The sequence below is a fragment of the Argopecten irradians genome, chromosome 7, assembly GCF_041381155.1.
Source record: "Argopecten irradians isolate NY chromosome 7, Ai_NY, whole genome shotgun sequence".
Lineage (NCBI taxonomy): Eukaryota > Metazoa > Mollusca > Bivalvia > Pectinida > Pectinidae > Argopecten > Argopecten irradians.
The window spans coordinates 15,813,248-15,836,282 of NC_091140.1; the positions used below are offsets into that span (position 1 = coordinate 15,813,248).

Sequence of the window (23,035 nt, forward strand, 5' to 3'; positions counted from 1 at the left end):
GTCGATCTAGATTGAATTTTACAGAAAATTGAAATACATTTCCATGCTATAAAGTTAAAGACCAAGCTCGAAGTGTGTGTTTTTAAATATAAACCATAAACCATTTATGGGTTTATTTAAAGTTCTTAAGTGGTATTAAGCCCCAGAGCAGTATATAAATAACATTGATGACTGGTACTGTATAACGCTTTAAATTCGCGGGGTCAGTATTTCTCGTGGTTCTCCTAAAATTCTTTAAACTAATATTCCTAGGTAAGCCTATGAGTTTCTGAAAAATCGCGACTTTAAGAAAATACTCCATACATGGAAATTAAGCGATATATTCAACGTAAAATCCCTTATAGTTACTGAAAACAAATGTTTCATCGAGAAAAATAGTAATTTGTTGACGCAATGACGTCACGAGGCTGTATTGCATGAGTAGCCATGCTATACAGCCTCAGGCGACATGTGTGTATTGCATGAGACCAGCCAGTATTAATTATGTATGAGAAAAGAGAAAATATATTAATCGGTCACGTGCGGTTTAATTGACAGCTGACGATCCACCAAATTTCTCATACCTACGGATGTAATATACTGGTTTATCCCATGCAATAAACTTTTGTCGCATGAAGCTGTAATGACTACTCATCCAATACAACTTTGTGACATCACTGTGTCAGAATTACTATTTTCTGAATGAATTTAACGTTATTACAAGAAAACATGCTATTTTTACAACAACCGGATTTGCGTTGGATATCAGCAATTTTCATGTGTGGATAATAATTGACTTGCAGCTGCGATAACTTCGAACTTACTTCTTGAAATGGCGTGCTATCATGATTTAGAGACAGATACTCTTTCATGTGTGATTATGAAGGATAGGGATATTCTATTCTCGGGTTTTACATTATGTATTTTGTGACCCTCGGGTAGACTTTCTCTATCCTTCACATCCACATATAAAAGAATCGTATATTATCAAGGCGGATGAAGTCAGAGATAGCCCTGTAATAACACAGCTTTAGAACCGCAAGGCATCTGGCAGAGGATGTCTCATTACGTCCAGAATAAGATCGTCACGGGTTTGTGATTTATCGTAAATAACTCTTATCACAATTGTCAAAAAAAAGATATTCATCGACCAAGTAGTATGTACATAAACACCAATGTGTCCTTGCCAAATCGCCCGACCGGACATCCCAGTGATTGAGAAACTACATTGAATATGTCTGTATTCACTTGTGTTCGTACCACCTTTAACTTATTCAAACCACTGTCAAATCCCTATGTATGACCTTGTTTTTTCTCTTGTTTTCATGTCTTCATTTTGTCATTTGACAGTTTAAATCCAAAATTATAATGTTGCATACACATGTTGCGTAAGACTGTTCATGGATTGTTTGCTTGCATGCAATATGCTACACTTCTGATTTTCTAAAGTATTTGTCAACCCCTTGACAGAAACAAATACATTTTTTTCTAATGCGCAATTAAAATATTAAAGGTAATTTACTGATAAAAAGAAACATAGTCACAATTTTATGAAAAAGAGAAAAAAAACTACGGTAACCGTATTTCTATATAAAAGACGAGCTGGTGTTAAAACATAGCCGAAGATCCTGAAAACAAAACTATCAAAGGACATGGGAGGCGATAGAGGTTAAGGGAAACTGTTATTTGTATGGAATATCCCAATGACCTTGGACCAGTGTTATATAAATGTCCAATGACCTTGGACCAGTGTTATATAAATGTCCAATGACCTTGGACCAGTGTTATATAAATGTCCAATGACCTTGGACCAGTGTTATATAAATGTCCAATGACCTTTGACCAGTGTTATAGAAATGTCCAATGACCTTGGACTCCAATGACCTTGGACCAGTGTTATATAAATGTCCAATGACCTTGGACCAGTGTTATATAAATATCCAATGACCTTGGACCAGTGTTATATAAATACCACACACAAGATCGACCAAGAGCTGGAGGATTAACTAAATAAGTTGGTACAGATAGATATGTTTTAGATCATAAAATAAATGCTTATACGAGATGCACTTTTAAAGTTTCAAAAAGACATATAATTAAAAACAGATTCACCTAAAATGTTCCTATATCATGGTATCTTGAAAGTGGTTTTCTCATCGGAGGGAGCATTAGGTTTAATTGTCCGTTTTTAACTTCAAAATCGCGGAAGAACACGACCACGTCAGCTTTGTTATTTTTTATGAATCTATGAAATGCGCCGTTACCAGTACCTCCTGATAGAAGAACTTGGAAAGCGTGGTCCACCTTGGTACCGCCCCAGTCTCCACCATTGGCTTTGTGGATTTCCTTTAAGGATCCATCCCGCTGTACCTCATGTACAAATTGAACATTATATATATATACTGTAGAACTGTATATCATATACATATACCGCAAGATATCAGTTATGGATAAGTTCCATTCACCAAAACTGTCAAGAAACCTTTCCCTGAATAACGGTTCCGCAAGATAATAACATGTCTTACAGTTCATTGGATCTAAGATATGAACACTGCCTACTCTATCTGTCGACGCAATTATCTTTCAATAAGTCTTAGGAGCTACACTGTTGCAGCTATCAATTAACAGTATTGAAAGTTTATCATATCGGATAATTTTATAACATGTATTTAAACTCTCGGACTTCCGTGGTACACGACGAGGTATACAGCTCCATTAAAATTTGTAACATTCTCCTTTCCATAAAAATACTTTAAAACACGTTTATAAATAACGAACATGCTTTCAACGATATCATGGTTATGATGTAGTGACTTGCATTCACGTCAAGGTTCTTAAAAGATTCTGTAGTAAATGTTTAACAAATTATGTTATAACGAAGTGATTCCGTTGGTCCCTAGAAATTCTTTATAACCGTGTTTGTGTATTGTACCGATTGTATTGTACCCGTGAAATTTTTTAATCTCGGTATTTCTATTGAAGTTAATTTGACACACCATGCCCCACCTATTTTGCTCTTTGAAATGATGACAATACAACTCAGCAAAAATCAGAGTTTGCAAAATTGTTCTTTTGTTTAGCAGTTTAAGAAGAATGAAGATATTTCGAAGCCGAAGATATTTATACTAAAACCGACACAAAATACCTCATTTGTTATTAATAGTGAATTAGCCTATCTCAAAAATTTTTGCAGATACTTCATTACTAATTACCTCCAGCATCCAGAACGAGGTATTTTGACCCGGAAGTAAATGTCGGCATACCACCCTCCTCATTCCGTTCCACAGGAAGGTATTTGCAGTAAAGAGAGTCAGCTTCTGGTTCCAGAGCAATCGTCAAGTGATTTCTTCCAATGCCAGCCCGTAAAATACACAAAGACTTCCAAGGTTTAACATTTCAATAAGCTAGCAACATAATGATAGACTATTCTTATAAATTATTTAACCGTTTCATATTCTACGACCTCCGTAAGGGGCACATCTGTGGTATTAAGTTATTATTTTTTATAATTAACATCATGCTACGGATTATTAAATTCATGTATGTTTTATAATCCTTGATAGATCCCCTCCACGGGCTCCGTAGTATTCCGTACGATAATTATGATGATTAGCAACACATTGAAGTCTTTACAATTGATGGTAATCTATTCATGACGTTTTGGTACGTATCTTTAAAAAGATGTTTATTGATGAGCTGATTTTTCTTTTATAACTTAAAAACGAACTTCGTAATAAATTGTATACCGCTTCAGCAGCCTCTTTCGTGAACTGTTTAGAGTCGTCGGACCAGATCACTGGAACGATGATGACCCAGAGTCTAAATAATTAAAAACCTGCTTTAAACTTGGGAAAACAGCGGATGCGTAGTGGACAGATGATACCTTTCATTGAATATGACCTAATTTATGCACGCCACCTAGCTAATGTGACCCGAGGATGAAATCATCTTAAGCAGGTCATCTCAAGGTTCACATGCAATCTCAAGCTATTAAATCATTGCTAAATCTTAGTTTTCAGAAAAAATATAAAAAAAAATTAATGTTGAAATAGAACAAATGCTTAACTAGGTCACTGTGACCTACTTATTGAATTTTTCATTAGTTTTCTTAACTGAATTTCACAAACCCAATATTTACAGGCAAAAACTGCAAAAAATATTTCTATTCTAACATTTGAATAATTAGGACTTAAACAATGAAAATGTGAATTTTTTACCCTTTGACCTCTAAAATTACTATGAGCCCAGAAAAAATTGGATATTCTGAATAGCATACAATATGCAGCTGACCCTAATGTATCTTCATGCAAAATAATTTTGCTTGTCACTTAGTTGCCGTAAAACGGCCCAAAGTGATACCCCTCCTGTGTTGTTTATTGTATAAAGAAGCATATATTCAAACAAATCCAATAGAACTGGAAAATCGTTTATGTTAATTCTAGTCGACTATCAAGCTAAATGCAATGACAGATATATGGAACATATGTATACAAACTAGAAGATAATTTCCTAAAATTTAAGCAGCAGAACCCTTAAAACACTTGTAAGAACTACTGTAAAAACAGAAGAAACACTACCATAAGGTTATATCCAATTTGATTAGAAATGAAATTTTAAGTATTTACCCACAATTTTTCTGATTTATTTTTAATTTAAAAATTGTTTGAAGTTGCGATAATTGCTCCAAATTTCAAACTATCATTTATATAAATTATCATGTTTACACAATTATTACATCACAATTTAATAACATTTACTTTCCTGATAAAGTCATATTATCTTCCAGGATATAGTATGTTGTAAACATTTAAACTACAGTAAATGATCGAAAGCGGCGGCAGCAAAATCTAAAATACGAATACTTCAGCAAATATGTATAACCATTAATATTGATTTCACGGGGAGGAAAAGAGTTTAATAAAATTTCGTCGCAATTTAATACTCACTCTGTAGTGATAAAATTTCATTTTAAATACTCGAAAATATCGCCATCATTCTTGCTTATCGTCCAGAGCGAGCTCGGAATACTTGTCTTCAGCTTCAAATCCGAAGGAATGAAAGTCCTCGTTGGGTTTAAAGAGAAGACATGTGGATGTTTTAAATGACATGGGACCCCCAGAACCCGCTGCCCAGTCATTGGAGGAAACCTTTAGTGGGTCCCATTTATACTCGTGGAAGAAGGAGAAGGCGTACCCCGAGTATGTGGTCCCGAAGTCAATGGCAGCCACAAGTAGGTGCCCCTCTGAGATAGCCAAAAAAATATACATTTACGCTTCAAGACAGGCCTGTATTCTTCTGTGACGTTTGCTTTTCCACGAAAATTCAAGAAGGTAAATAAGTTCTAGTTTTCCCAAGCTGAACTCCTTACAATTATAGATTGCTATATATATTTTACATTAAAAACTTGTAGGGCCAGGATCTTAAAAATTGTCTGTATCAGCGGTATACCAACATCGTGCAGTATTGTTACAAGTACTTAGTTGAAACCAAAAAGCCAAATAAAAATTAACATTGTGTCTAAATATTTGCTCATTATGAGGGAATGGAAATGTGTAAAAACGAAAACAAAGATATAAACAATGCATGAGAAGACATAAACAGGGTTGCGATTATCAATAGGTTTATATGTACACAAAGATAGCAGGGATAAAAGGATGTAACGCTAAGACTGTCATGTATCAGAGAAATAGGTTAAGTTACGACCGTAATTTGATTCAGTGATTATGTCTCCTTTCTCACTTTTAGAAAAAAAAGGAATGCAGAAGGAAGGGTTATTGGATGGGGAGGAGCTACTACGAAATACCTGGTTGAGATATGGTAAGGGAGATAACTCTTATTCCTGATATTATTGTACAGCGTGATAGTGGGTCTTGTAATATCAACCCATCTATGATCTGAGCTAATGTTTAGATATCATGTCGGATGCTTTCATATTTTAACAAACTAATTACATTTGCTTTGAATCAATATGTCTACTGACATGTAGATTTGGTAGTTTTAATTGATTAAATTTGGTCAAAATTGTAGTGATATAATATGGTTTTTGGTGTCCTTTCCAAACTATTTTTGACATATATATAGTTTGCGCTATACTTTGAACTTGGGAATGTAGATTACTGAAGCCGGCGTTAGTTTACGCAAAATTGGGGGCAGGGGGATACAACTTACATCATAAGAATCATTGAATATTGGTTTCCGAAGGGCCAAGGGTCAATTAAACGGATAAAATGTTCGAAAATATTACATGGAGAAATCCACAAAATAAACAAAATTTTATATCTTAAATGATATGACAAAGGTTCCTTTTTACGATCTTAATGTCACAATAATACAAATATAATGAAATATTTCTAAAATAATATAATTTGAAGCTCAGTCCTTGAATCTAATAATGATAACTAAGTATAGTATTATGCGTTTTTTACCAGCATTGAGCGTCTTCTTTTACTTCAGGAATATTGTTTATGCTCTGTCTGTCTGTGGCGGTGGAGCATCTCATAAACAATTCACCCATTTACACTTATGACCTTCGTATGTTCATTCATAAGATGACATTGAAATATACTTACTAATTGCAAAACAAGCCGACAAAATATGACTTGCGTCATCCAACGGGCCGATGGTCGCCTCCAGATAGATATATTATTCCGATACATTATATCTCTGTCTATGCAATTCCATAAACAGGTAAACAAGTTCTAGGTTTAACACGCTGGGTACTTAACAAAAATAAAGGTTTATCTTTTATATCAAAAACTTAGAGCGTTAAATACTGTAGGGTTAGGATGTTACAATGTTTAAGTGGTAATTCATTATCGTGAAACACACAAATACGTAATTAGTGCTAAAAAAGAAAAAATGAAACAAAAAAAACACTAAATCTATAACTGCGCCCAAGACCAAAAACAACTAGATTTGATCGCGATCAAAACACGGGATTTCCACCTTTGTAATGATGTAAGTAATGTTAGCGAACGGACGATTGCTTGAACGAACGGGCGATGTCACTCAATATTAATCAGAAAGCGTTTCTTACGAAAGTAGTCTGCTCCAACCGAAAAACAGATTTAGGGGAATCCCCTTTTGGGCACTAGATTTCATAGAGAGGTGAATATATCGGAACCTGCTGATTGGATATATTCAGGGTACATCAGTTAATGGTTAATGTATGGGTCGGCAATACATGTAGATGTAAAATTTGTAAAGAATTTTGATAACTTCATTTAACCTGAATAGTAGCAAACGTTAACACGGTCCTCTATAGGTTCTGTGATCTCAAAACGGCCGGGTAGTTTTTCAAATTGAACCGGTTGTGTTTTTAACATCCGGTGTCACAGGTGACAGCTCTGCCACACACATAAAAGGTTTTTAAACCTGTCAGTTATTGGGTTTGTGCATTACTTTTGTTGTTTGTTTATTCAAATGTACGCCTATTAACAGCTAGGGTCACGTAAGGACGGCCTCCCATGTATGCGGTGTAGCTACACATGTACGTGTATTTACGCAAACACGTGTACATTGTTCATATATACGTGTACATGTAGAACTTAAAACATCCCGAAAAGTATTCAAAACTAAATGAAAAAAGACCTTCGAAACGGCCAGTGCTTCGAAACGGCCCGTGTGTATATAAGATTGAGCCCAGGACAGAATTTTAACCCGGCTGCTGATTGGCTAGCTAATTATGAATTTCAAAATTAAAAATGTTTTCTGACAGGTAATTATTCCTTGATAACCGTGATATAAATTTGGAAATTCCGATTGAGATTTAGGTTCAAAATATCAATTTTGATAATGAATAGGTAAACACATTAGAATTTCAGGTTTTTTTAAAGTGCAAAAATTCTCCATTTCTTATAAAGATCTTGGGCCAATGCGGAATAACTCGTGCGAGTTTTAGTATTAGAGGATTATCTCCCTTTGGTGACATCATGTAATCTCAATTATGTACAAAAATCGCTGAAAGGACAATTGATGTTCTATACCTCCGCCATTTTGAATCATATGACATTGAAATTGGTCAATATATGTGTCTGAGAGCGTGCCCTTTCACATTCGATTCAAAACCTTTCTCTTGAAAATTCTTACTAGTACCGTAAAATTTACGTTAAAAAAGTGAACGAAACGCCATATTCATAGGGCTATATTTCGGCCATTTTCTAATTCGTGATTTTGAAATTATAACCCTGAACAGGCAATATGCCAATGTCTACATTCACATAAAATCAACACCCTAAATTAAATGATAAAGGCTCTACGATCTCACAAATTACGGAAAAAAATAAGGAAATGGAACAAATTGACATATTTGAAGAGCTATATTTCCGCCATTTTTCTATAAAACCCCTTTAAAATCCATAACTTTTGAAGACAAAAGTTTATACAACATAGGTATGAAAAATCAACATTGTACATGTAGCGGATGGAATTTGTTAAAATGTTAAAATAAATGACAAACCCGCTGGGTTCAGATTCCTTTATGATGTATGTTTATTCCATTTTAAAAACATTCTGTAAATATAATAAAACACAATTAGAATATTCAACTCTCAAAATCATATATCATTCATTCAACACCGAATCACGCGAATAACTTTCAAAGACAAACTTTACATTTCACACAATACCGAAAACGTATTATTGAAAAATAGATATGATATATGAAAGTAAAAACACACACTTACAACACGTATGGTGTATCAATGTAATTGATGTATTCACTACAAAGTATACTAGCTCCGTACGTCATGAGTACGACCATGCAATCACAACAGATTGAACTACAATATAAAAGAACACACAATTCTTACTTCATTTCAGAAATATATAACTTAGACATTTTACACACTTTACAATTACAATAATCGGATCACATGTATACAATACATGTTTATCCGTATATATTTCATATTTTAAAAATATCTAAATTATAATAATCACATTCAAACCATTTTCATACTGGGAAAATAGAATAATGTATTAACCAAGATAAAGAACAAATACTAGAACAACCGAAAAGCAAGACTTACCAAAATTAATGAATTTCTCGACCGGGCAAACGAAACGTCCAACCAAGCACAGGGACGAAATTCAAATATCCCGAAATACAAAAAAGATATATATCAAATACGTTAAACTGACCACACTGACCAATCAAACAACTTCGTCAATGTCCGTAACAGTCACATGTCCTGTCCGTCATAAAAGTCCGTCAGTGAACACTACTAACGGGTACACAAACATATACTGTACGTACATACACATATAGACAAACGCAGCGCTCGCGAATATATACGATATATTACGCACGCGAGTAAAACACGGCACGGCATAGATACATACTAATATTGTTATTCACTGCAAATTATATATTTGCAAATATTGAAACATCTTTCAAATACACTTTTATACCACTTTTATTTATTACATAAATTCACATAAAATATGACCCTACTACATGCATACAGGTTTAAAGGCGCTGAAACGTCTCGCGCAGGGACAAATATAAACTAAAATTTCGATTTTTGATGTCCTATATCTCCGCCATTTTGAATCTTATGACCTTGAAATTGGTCATTTTATGTGTCTTAGAGCATGCTCTTTCACATCTAATTCAAAACAATTTTCTTTGAAAATTCATAAATAACGGTAAAATTTACTAAAAAAAATGAACGAAACGCCATATTCGGAGGGCTACATTTCCGCCATTTTCGGTGCTTTGTCTTTGAAATTGAAACCCGATACAGATAATATGTTAAAGTCTACATTTACAAAAAATCAACACCCTACATTAAATTATGAAGGCGCTACGAGCACACAAATTACGGACAAAAATAAGGAAATGGAACAAATTGCCATATTTGGAGAGCTATATTTCCGCCATTTTTCTATATAATCCCTTTAAAACCCATAACTTTTGAAGACAAAAGTTCATACAACAGCGGTATGAAAAATCAACACCGTACATACAGGTATTAAGGCGCTGAAACGGCTCGGGCAGGGGCAAATATAAACTAAAATTTCGATTTTTGATGTCCTATATCTCCGCCATTTTGGATCATATGACCTTGAATTTGGTCATTTTATGTGCCTGAGAACATGCTCTTTCATATGCGCCCTTCGAAACATTTCTATGGTAAAGTTCATTTTTGACCTTTGTTTGACCTCATTTGACCCCCTAGTGAACTCGTGACCTTGACATAATTTCTGATAACAAGTAATGAGAAAAAAACGTGAATTATCGTGATCTACATGGAGAATGAAACGCACATGTTGTGTAGCGTACGGTTATGAAATTATGAGCGTTTAAAGTTCGTTCGAAAAAAGCAGTTTTTTACGTCTGTGACCTTGACCTTGAACGTTATCCTCCAAAATCGAGCGCACATTTCAAGCACTCATGTACGTACATAACGTGTCCAAATTTCAGCGCTCTACACCTCTTATTTATAAAGAAGAAGTCGTTTAAAGATTTAAAGCTTTTTGAACCCTGTGACCTTGAATGAATGTCAAGGTCAATAAAAAGGAATAAGTTCTGTAGACATTCGTCCATGCTATATCTATACAAAAATTCAAGCATGTATGTTAAGTATTAAAGGCGCTGAAACCTTTAAAATTTTTGGCGGGAAAACGCCAAAATAGCCTTTTTTCAAAGGCCTATATCTCCGCCATTTTGGATCTCATGACCTTAAAACTTGTCATTATATATTTCTGAGGGCATGACCTTTCATATTCAACTTTCAATTTTTTTCTGTGGTAAATTTCGTTTTTGACCTTTGTTTGACCCCGTAGCGAACTCTTGACCTTGACATAATCTCTGATAACATGGCATGGGAAAAGCACGCGCAATGTCACGATCTGTCTGAATAACAAAACGTGAACGATGTACAGCGTACGGTAATGAAGTTATGAGCGTTTAAACTTCGTTCCAAAAAATTGTTTTTTACGTCTGTGACCTTGACCTTGAACATTTTTGTAAAAAATCGAACGTACATTTCAAGATCTTATGTACATTCATAACGTGTCCAAAGTTGAGCGTCGTACCTTATTTCGTTCCTGAGATATCCTGCGAACAAGATTTGTGGAAATAAGAATAAAAAAGAAAAATAAAGAATAACTAGATTTGATCGCGATCAAAACACGGGATTTCCACCTATGTGATGATATAAGTAATGTTAGCGAACGGGCGATTGCTTGAACGAACGGGCGATGTCACTCAATATTAATCAGAAAGCGTTTCTTACGAAAGTAGTCTGGTCCCACCGAAAAACAGATTTAGGGGAATCCCCCTTTGGGCAGAAGATTTCATAGAGAGGTGAATATATAGGAGCCTGCTGATTGGATATATTCAGGGTACATCAGTTAATGGTTAATGTGTGGGTCGGGCAATACATGTAGATGTAAAATTTGTAAAGAATTTTGATAACTTCATTTAACCTGAATAGTAGCAAACGTTAACACGGTCCTCTATGGGAATTTATTTGGTTCTGTGATCTCAAAACGGCCGGGTAGTTTCTCAAAATAGCACCGGTTGTGTTTGAACATCCGGTGTCACAGGTGACAGCTCTGCCACACACATAAAAGGTTTTTAAACCTGTCAGTTATTGGGTTTGTGCATTACTTTTGTTGTTTGTTTGTTCAAATGTACGTCCTATTAACAGCTAGGGTCACGTAAGGACGGCCTCCCATGTATGCGGTGTAGCTACACATGTACGTGTATTTACGCAAACACGTGTACATTGTTCATATATACGTGTACATGTAGAACTTAAAACATCCCGAAAAGTATTCAAAACTAAATGAAAAAAGACCTTCGAAACCTTCGAAACGGCCCGTGTGTATATAAGATTGAGCCCAGGACAGAATTTTAACCCGGCCGCTGATTGGATTGTTTGATTCTGAATTTCAAAATCAAAAATGTTTTCTGACAGGTAATTATTCCTTGATAACCGTGATATAAATTTGGAAATTCAGATTGAGATTTAGGTTCAAAATATCAATTTTGATAATGAATAGGTAAACACATTAGAATTTCAGGTTTTTTTAAAGTGCAAAAATTCTCCATTTCTTATAAAGATCTTGGACCAATGCGGAATAACTCGTACGAGTTTTAGTATTAGAGGATTATCTCCCTTTGGTGACATCATGTAATCTCAATTACTGTACAAAATCGCTGAAAGGACAATTCATGTTCTATACCTCCGCCATTTTGAATCATATGACATTGAAATTGGTCAATATATGTGTCTGAGAGCGTGCCCTTTCACATTCGATTCAAAACTTTTCCCTTGAAATTTCTTAAATTACGGTAAAATTTACGTTAAAAAAGTGAACGAAACGGCATATTCATAGGGCTATATTTCGGTCATTTTCTAATTCGTGATTTTGAAATTATAACCCTGAACAGGCAATATGCCAATGTCTACATTCACATAAAATCAACACCCTAAATTAAATGATAAAGGCTCTACGATCTCACAAATTACGGAAAAAAATAAGGAAATGGAACAAATTGACATATTTGAAGAGCTATATTTCCGCCATTTTTCTATAAAACCCCTTTAAAATCCATAACTTTTGAAGACAAAAGTTTATACAACATAGGTATGAAAAATCAACATTGTACATGTAGCGGGTGGAATTTGTTCAATAAATGACAAACCCGCTGGGTTCAGATTCCTTTATGATGTATGTTTATTCCATTTTAAAAACATTCTGTAAATATAATAAAACACAATTAGAATATTCAACTCTCAAATCATATATCATTCATTCAACACCGAATCACGCGAATAACTTTCAAAGACAAACTTTACATTTCACACAATACCGAAAACGTATTATTGAAAAATAGATATGATATATGAAAGTAAAAACACACACTTACAACACGTATGGTGTATCAATGTAATTGATGTATTCACTACAAAGTATACTAGCTCCGTACGTCATGAGTACGACCATGCAATCACAACAGATTGAACTACAATATAAAAGAACACACAATTCTTACTTCATTTCAGAAATATATAACTTAGACATTTTACACACTTTACAATTACAATAATCGGATCACATGTATACAATACATGTTTATCCGTATATATTTCATATTTTAAAAATATCTAAATTATAATAATCACATTCAAACCATTTTCATACTGGGAAAATAGAATAATGTATTAACCAAGATAAAGAACAAATACTAGAACAACCGAAAAGCAAGACTTACCAAAATTAATGAATTTCTCGACCGGGCAAACGAAACGTCCAACCAAGCACAGGGACGAAATTCAAATATCCCGAAATACAAAAAAGATATATATCAAATACGTTAAACTGACCACACTGACCAATCAAACAACTTCGTCAATGTCCGTAACAGTCACATGTCCTGTCCGTCATAAAAGTCCGTCAGTGAACACTACTAACGGGTACACAAACATATACGTACATTGTACATACACATATAGACAAACGCAGCGCTCGCGAATATATACGATATATTACGCACGCGAGTAAAACACGGCACGGCATAGATACATACTAATATTGTTATTCACTGCAAATTATATATTTGCAAATATTGAAACATCTTTCAAATACACTTTTATACCACTTTTATTTATTACATAAATTCACATAAAATATGACCCTACTACATGCATACAGGTTTAAAGGCGCTGAAACGTCTCGCGCAGGGACAAATATAAACTAAAATTTCGATTTTTGATGTCCTATATCTCCGCCATTTTGAATCTTATGACCTTGAAATTGGTCATTTTATGTGTCTTAGAGCATGCTCTTTCACATCTAATTCAAAACAATTTTCTTTGAAAATTCATAAATAACGGTAAAATTTACTTTAAAAAAATGAACGAAACGCCATATTCGGAGGGCTACATTTCCGCCATTTTCGGTGCTTTGTCTTTGAAATTGAAACCCGATACAGATAATATGTTAAAGTCTACATTTACAAAAAATCAACACCCTACATTAAATTATGAAGGCGCTACGAGCACACAAATTACGTTGAAAAATAAGGAAATGGAACAAATTGCCATATTTGGAGAGCTATATTTCCGCCATTTTTCTATATAATCCCTTTAAAACCCATAACTTTTGAAGACAAAAGTTCATACAACAGCGGTATGAAAAATCAACACCGTACATACAGGTATTAAGGCGCTGAAACGGCTCGGGCAGGGGCAAATATAAACTAAAATTTCGATTTTTGATGTCCTATATCTCCGCCATTTTGGATCATATGACCTTGAATTTGGTCATTTTATGTGCCTGAGAACATGCTCTTTCATATGCGCCCTTCGAAACATTTCTATGGTAAAGTTCATTTTTGACCTTTGTTTGACCTCATTTGACCCCCTAGTGAACTCGTGACCTTGACATAATTTCTGATAACAAGTAATGAGAAAAAAAACTGAATTATCGTGATCTACATGGAGAATGAAACGTACATGTTGTGTAGCGTACGGTTATGAAATTATGAGCGTTTAAAGTTCGTTCGAAAAAAGCAGTTTTTTACGTCTGTGACCTTGACCTTGAACGTTATCCTCCAAAATCGAGAGTACATTTCAAGAATCATGTACGTACATAACGTGTCCAAATTTCAGCGCTCTACACCTCTTATTTATAAAGAAGAAGTCGTTTAAAGATTTAAAGCTTTTTGAACCCTGTGACCTTGAATGAATGTCAAGGTCAATAAAAAAGCATAAGTTCTGTAGACATTCGTCCATGCTATGTCTATACAAAAATTCAAGCATGTATGTTAAGTATTAAAGGCGCTGAAACCTTTAAAATTTTTGGCGGGAAAACGCCAAAATAGCCTTTTTTCAAAGGCCTATATCTCCGCCATTTTGGATCTCATGACCTTAAAACTTGTCATTATATATTTCTGAGGGCATGACCTTTCATATCCAACTTTCAAATTTTTTCTGTGGTAAATTTCGTTTTTGACCTTTGTTTGACCCCGTAGCGAACTCTTGACCTTGACATAATCTCTGATAACATGGCATGGGAAAAGCACGCGCAATGTCAAGATCTGTCTGAATAACAAAAACGTGAACAATGTACAGCGTACGGTAATGAAGTTATGAGCGTTTAAACTTCGTTCCAAAAAATTGTTTTTTACGTCTGTGACCTTGACCTTGAACATTTTTGTAAAAAATCGAACGTACATTTCAAGATCTTATGTACATTCATAACGTGTCCAAAGTTGAGCGTCGTACCTTATTCCGTTCCTGAGATATCCTGCTAACAAGATTTGTGGAAAAATAAAAAAAGAAAAAAAGAAAAATAGAATAATTTGATCGCGATCAAAACACGGGATTTCCACCTTTGTAATGATGTAAGTAATGTTAGCGAACGACGATTGCTTGAACGAACGGCGATGTCACTCAATATTAATCAGAAAGCGTTTCTTACGAAAGTAGTCTGGCTCCAACCGAAAAACAGATTTAGGGGAATCCCCTTTTGGGCAGAAGATTTCATAGAGAGGTGAATATATCGGAGCCTGCTGATTGGATATATTCAGGGTAACATCAGTTAATGGTTAATGTGTGGGTCGGGCAATACATGTAGATGTAAAATTTGTAAAGAATTTTGATAACTTCATTTAACCTGAATAGTAGCAAACGTTAACACGGTCCTCTTATAGGTTCTGTGATCTCAAAACGGCCGGGTAGTTTTTCAAATTGAACCGGTTGTGTTTGAACATCCGGTGTCACAGGTGACAGCTCTGCCACACACATAAAAGGTTTTTAAACCTGTCAGTTATTGGGTTTGTGCATTACTTTTGTTGTTTGTTTGTTCAAATGTACGTCCTATTAACAGCTAGGGTCACGTAAGGACGGCCTCCCATGTATGCGGTGTAGCTACACATGTACGTGTATTTACGCAAACACGTGTACATTGTTCATATATACGTGTACATGTAGAACTTAAAACATCCCGAAAAGTATTCAAAACTAAATGAAAAAAGACCTTCGAAACGGCCATGCTTCGAAACGCCCGTGTGTATATAAGATTGAGCCCAGGACAGAATTTTAACCCGGCCGCTGATTGGATTGCTAATTATGAATTTCAAAATTAAAAATGTTTTCTGACAGGTAATTATTCCTTGATAACCGTGATATGAATTTGGAAATTCCGATTGAGATTTAGGTTCAAAATATCAATTTTGATAATGAATAGGTAAACACATTAGAATTTCAGGTTTTTTTAAAGTGCAAAAATTCTCCATTTCTTATAAAGATCTTGGACCAATGCGGAATAACTCGTACGAGTTTTAGTATTAGAGGATTATCTCCCTTTGGTGACATCATGTAATCTCAATTACTGTACAAAATCGCTGAAAGGACAATTCATGTTCTATACCTCCGCCATTTTGAATCATATGACATTGAAATTGGTCAATATATGTGTCTGAGAGCGTGCCCTTTCACATTCGATTCAAAACCTTTCCCTTGAAATTTCTTAAATTACGGTAAAATTTACGTTAAAAAAGTGAACGAAACGCACATTCATAGGGCTATATTTCGGTCATTTTCTAATTCATGATTTTGAAATTATAACCCTGAACAGGCAATATGCCAATGTCTACATTCACATAAAATCAACACCCTAAATTAAATGATAAAGGCTCTACGATCTCACAAATTACGGAAAAAAAATAAGGAAATGGAACAAATTGACATATTTGAAGAGCTATATATATTTCCGCCATTTTCTCTATAAAACCCCTTTAAAATCCATAACTTTTGAAGACAAAAGTTTTACAACATAGGTATTCACAAGCACCAAGGACTCATGAAAGATTACATAAAATTTATCATGGATAAAGTGCTTACAGGAATTACATCTAACCCGAGTGAATGATTTTCTCGATACGTCATAAGCCCTGCCGAGGGCTCTTGTCGCCAAACTCATTCACGGAGTCCGATTGTAAATAAGAAAAAATGCCAAAATGGCCATTTTGGAGACCATATATTATCCGCCATTTTTCTCTCTATCTAAGTACCCCTGAAAAAATATGATAAAGATATCCACTTGGTTCCAGACTTTAAAAATACTCAATTACACTCAAACTTGAAAAATCTAACACCCAATCTTGTACAAACACATTTTTAAATCTAATCAGAAATTCTCGGGCGAGAGGACACATAAACTAGAAACTTCGAATTCATAATCTAGGTATATAGTCAGGTCAGGTTAGGTATATAGACAGGTGGTAGGTATATAGACAGGGTGGTAGGTATATAGACAGGTGACAGGTGTAGTTATATAGACAGGTGGTAGGTATATAGACAGGTGGTAGGTATATAGACAGGTGGTAGGTATATAGACAGGTGGTAGGTATATAGACAGGTGGTAGGTATATAGACAGGTGGTAGGTATATAGACATGTGTTAATTATATAGACAGGTGGTAGGTATATAGACAGTTGGTAGGTATATAGACAGGTTGTAGTTATAGACAGGTGGTAGTTATATAGACAGGTGGTAGGTATATAGACAGGTGGTAGTTATATAGACAGGTGGTAGTTATATAGACAGTTGGTAGGTATATAGACAGGTGGTAGGTATATAGACAGGTGGTAGTATATAGACAGGTGGTAGGTATATAGACAGGTGGTAGTTATAGACAGGTGGTAGGTATATAGACAGGTGGTAGGTATATAGACAGGTGGTAGGTATATAGACAGGTGGTAGTTTATAGACAGGTGGTAGGTATATAGACAGGTGGTAGTTATGATAGACAGGTGGTAGTTATAGACAGGTGGTAGGTATATAGACAGGTGGTAGTATATAGACAGGTTGGTAGGTATATAGACAGGTGGTGGTAGGTATATAGACAGGTGGTAGGTATATAGACAGGTGGGTATATAGACAGTTGGTAGTTATATAGACAGGTGGTAGGTATATAGACAGGTGGTAGATAAATAGACAGGTGGTAGGTATATAGACAGGTGGTAGTTTTATAGACAGGTGGTAGGTATAGACAGATGGTGGGTATATAGACAGGTGGTAGGTATATAGACAGGTGGTAGGTATATAGACAGGTGGTAGGTACATAGACAGGTGGTAGGTATATAGACAGGTGGTAGTTATAAATAGGTTGTAGGTATATAGACAGGTGGTAGTTATATAGACAGGTGGTAGGTATATAGACAGTTGGTAGTTATATACAAATAGGTTGTAGGTATATAGACAGGTGGTAGTTATATAGACAGGGTGGTAGGTATATAGACAGGCGGTAGTTTATAGACAGGTGGTAGGTATATTAGACATGTGGTAAGTAATATAGACAGATCGTAGGTATATAGACAGGTAGTAGGTATATAGACAGGTGGTAGTTATATAGTGTACCTTTCTATATACATGTACATCTAACTTGCACCCGTCTATATAACTACCACCTGTCTATATTACATAAAATATTGACCCACTCTATCTATATCTCCTAAATCTCTACCAATAAAATATTGTCCCACCCTTTTTATTTCTCCTATATCTATACCCATAAAATATTGACAAATCCTATCTTTTTCTCCAATTTCTCTACCCATTAAATATTGACCCACCCTATCTATATCTCCTATGTCTCTACCCATTAAATATTGACACACTCTATCTATATCTCCTATATCTCTACTTATAAAATATTGACCCACCCTATCTATATCTCCTGCATCTATACCCCTAAAATATTGACCCACCCTATCTATTTCTCCAATATGTCTACCCATAAAATATTGACCCACCCTATCTATATCTCCTATATCTCTACCCATAAAATATTGACCCACCCTATCTATATCTCCAATATGTCTACCCATAAAATATTGACCCACCCTATCTATATCTCCTATATCTCTACCCATAAAATATTGACACACTCTATCTATTTCGCCAATATGTCTACCCATAAAATATTGACCCACCCTATCTATATCTCCTAAATCTCTACCCATAAAATATTGTCACACTCTATCTATATCTCCTATATTTCTATCCATTAAATATTGACCCACCCTATCTATATCTCCTATATCTCTACCCATTAAATATTGACACACTCTATCTATATCTCCTATATCTCTACTTATAAAATACTGACCCACCCTATCTATATCTCCTGCATCTATACCCATAATATATTGACCCACCCTATCTATTTCTCCAATATGTCTACCCATAAAATATTGACCCACCCTATCTATATCTCCTATATCTCTACCCATAAAATATTGTCACACTCTATCTATATCTCCTATATTTCTATCCATAAAATATTGACCCACCCTATCTATATATCCAATATCTTTACACCATAAAACATTGACACATCCTATCTATATCTCCAATATCTCTACCCATAAAATATTGACCTACCCTATCTATATCTCTACCCATAAAATATTGACCTACCCTATCTAAATCTCCTATATCTCTACCCATGAAATATTGACCTTCCCTATGTATATCTCGTCCCATAAAAATACTTATCTAAACATATATATATCTCCTAAACATTATGTATCTCGATCGACTGATAAATTTATAACTGTATGTATAATCTTCAATTTTGAAAGAAATAAAGATAATATTACATATACGTACTTATCTACCCCATATAAATACATATGTATAGTAGTACATGTATACATGATGTATGTTTAAAAATTAACATGTTGTCATAATTTAATTATAATGCTTTTATATGAATTAACATTTATTTTTGTCTTTTTTATTTAACAAATTAACACCTCTATTTAATCTTTGTTTTTTTTCTTTACAATTTCTTAATTAACTTACATTATATATAATAATAATAATAATAATAAAAATACTGTAAGAGATATCTTCATAATTCCAATTGTTCTGAAACCAGAACGACTTTTTAAGTGTTCCAGCAAAATTAATGTAGTGTAACTTACTTACTTTTGAAGAAAATCGTCTTTTTGTGTCCCTATTTTCCCTGATGAGCAAATTTTCACTCGGAAGGTCTTTAAATCACTACGGTGTTTATTCACATTGAAAACAAGCGTTCTGACGCCCTTCGCGGGTTAAGTTCATTTTACGATTTTAAAATCAACAAAAGGAGCGGAATAAATATATATAAAAAAACAATGCATTTTCAGCTCTAATATCGACATTAGTCGGGCACAAAACCCGATATCGGATAATAAGAATTTCCTGTAATAGTTGCAATAGGAAAATTATTACGATGTCAGTAAATAAATGTTTAATTTCTTTCGTTTTAATTCAATTTTCTAAATTTGTTGATTTGACCACCAACATTCCAGTGACGTCACTTTTAACATGTAGTAGAGTGAATGTAACGGCAGTCAGTCCCGCGCAAACAGTGACGTCACACAAGTGAAGTAGTAAAATGAAATGCAACTTTTCTTGATCATGCACAAAGAAGCGTTTCGCTTTGAGCGAAATCGTGTAAATAACAGACAATTTGCTTTCGTTTTGAATACCATCTTCTGTATGTAAAATGAAAACGTTACATGATAAACACAGAATACCAGGTCACTATCTTACAATAACAAGTTTTATTTTGGTGTCCGACAGGGAAAAAGAGATGACTCTTGCAAAACCTCCTCATCTCATCTCATCGCAAAAAACGATAGCAGCATCGATATTAATTATAGCAAAATAAAAATGTCCAACGTTGGAAATATTGCAAAGTTCATTCATTATTTACATAAACAGTAATTAGAATAATTATTTATTTCGTCTAGACTAATATAATTTGCGAATCCCATACACCGCCTGCAAGGAGACGAGCTTGGCCTATCGCTACCCACGATGCTCTCGATCGTGGTCTTATATAATGTAACTTTTCATGGGATATTAAATCTAGATATATCTGTTTTCGACAGTTAAATATCTATGAACATGTGTAAAACAAGCAATCTCAACTGCTATTCCGAGGCCGTAAAATGCAATCTTGATCATCTCAGCCAAAACACAGGGACACGCAAATTATGACATAAACGTTTACTAGTAATTTGATACGTATGTCATTTAAAAGTATTGGAGACCTTTTGATATGAACGTGTATATATCATGACGTTTCAAGTGGCTGCCCGTATTATTTTTTGTGAAAAATGAATTATATATATTATATATATGTTATAAAATTCGGTTAGCTTTCTTATTGTCATTATTGTTATATACACTGTATGTGATTTTTAAACGAAAACACATATTTTACCTAAGAAGCCAATGATATATATATATAATGTAAGTATCGGTTAGCTTGTATAATAATATAATAAATATAAATGTATAAAATTTGTCGTGATTGTTATCCAACCCTTTACTTCAATAAAAGCTGAAGGAAGTGTATCACAAGATGTGTTTTAGTTTTGTACTTGTTAACTTACATTATATATAATAATAATTATAAAAATACTGTAAGAGGTTTCTTCATAATTCCAATCGTTCTGAAATCAGAACGATTTTTTAAGTGTTCCAGCAAAATTAATGTAGTGTAACTTACTTACTTTTGGAGAAAATCGAGTTTTTGTGTCCCTATTTCCCCGATCCAGATATTCACTTTTGCCATACTTGGAAGGTCTTTATCACTACGGTGTTTATTCCCGTTGAAAACAAGCGTTCTGACGCCCTTCGTGGGTTAAGTTTATTTTACGAATTTAAAGTCAACAAAAGAAGCGGAACAATATCAAGAAACAATGCATTTTCAGCTCTAATATCGACATTAGTCGGGCACAGAACTCGATACCGGATAATAAGAATTTCCTGTAATATATGCAATAGGAAAATCTTACGATGTCAGTAAATAAATGTTTAATTTCTTTCGTTTGATTCAATTTCTAAATTTGATGACTTGATCCCGAACATTCCAGTGACGTCACTTTTAGTAGGAGTGAATAAATCGGCAGTCAGTCCCGAAAAACAGTGACGTCACAATCACCAGAATGACGTCGCTTACATATTTCCCACGGTAGTCAAAAGGAGTACACACTCATTCGGTTTAGTGAATGCATCTTTTCTTGATCATCAAAGAAGCGTTTCGCTTTGAATGAAATCGTGTAAATAACAGGAAATTTGCTTTCGTTTTGAATACCATCTTTTGTATATATAATGAAAAAGTTGCAGGATAAACAGAATACACAGTCACTATCTTACAATACAAGTTGTATTTTGGTGTCGACAGTGAAAACCAAGATGACTCGGCAACAACTCCTCATCTCAACGCACAAACGGTGGCGGCATCGATATTAATTATAGCAAAATAAAAATGTCCAACGTTGGAAATATTGCAAGTACATTCATTATTTACATACACCAGTACCAAGAATTATCATTTATTTCATCTAGACTAAATAATTTGCAAATTCCATACACCGCCTACAAGGAGACGTCCTTGGCCTAACGCTACCCACGATGCTCTTGATCGTGGTCTTATATTATGTAACTTTTCATGGGATATTAAATCTAGATATATCTGTTTTTGACAGTTAAATTTCTATGAACATGTGTAAAACAAGCAGTTTCAACTGCTATTCCGAATCCGTAAAATGCAATCTTGGTCACCTCAGCCAAAACACAGGGTCACGCAAATTATGACAGAAACGTTTACTAGTAATTTGATACGAATGTCATTTTAAAGTATTGGAGACCTTTTGATATGCACGTGTGTATCATTATATTTCAAGTGGCTGCCCATATTATTTTTTTGTGAAAAATGAATTATACATATCTGTTATAAAATTATGTTAGCTTTTTTATTGTCATTATAGTTATATACACTGTATGTGATATTTAAACGAGAACACATATTTTACCTAAGAAGCCAATAATATAATGTAAGTATCGGTTAGCTTGTAATAATAATAATGATAATAGACGCAGGCATAATGCCTATATATCCAGATCGCTAATCATACTATACATCCCGACTATTGATAAGTTCAGTATTATCTATCTCATCATTAAAGTAGCATTCGGGCTGCCCCCAATGCTTATCCAAGCGAGATTCAAATGTTTTTTATTGATAGTGACGT

General features: G+C 34.3%; 1 pseudogene; it reads right to left on the bottom strand.

Annotated features, from left to right (window-relative positions):
* The window catches only part of LOC138327670 (uncharacterized), a 90,375-nt pseudogene that overhangs the window by 46,484 nt on the left and 20,856 nt on the right, over window positions 1-23,035 (bottom strand).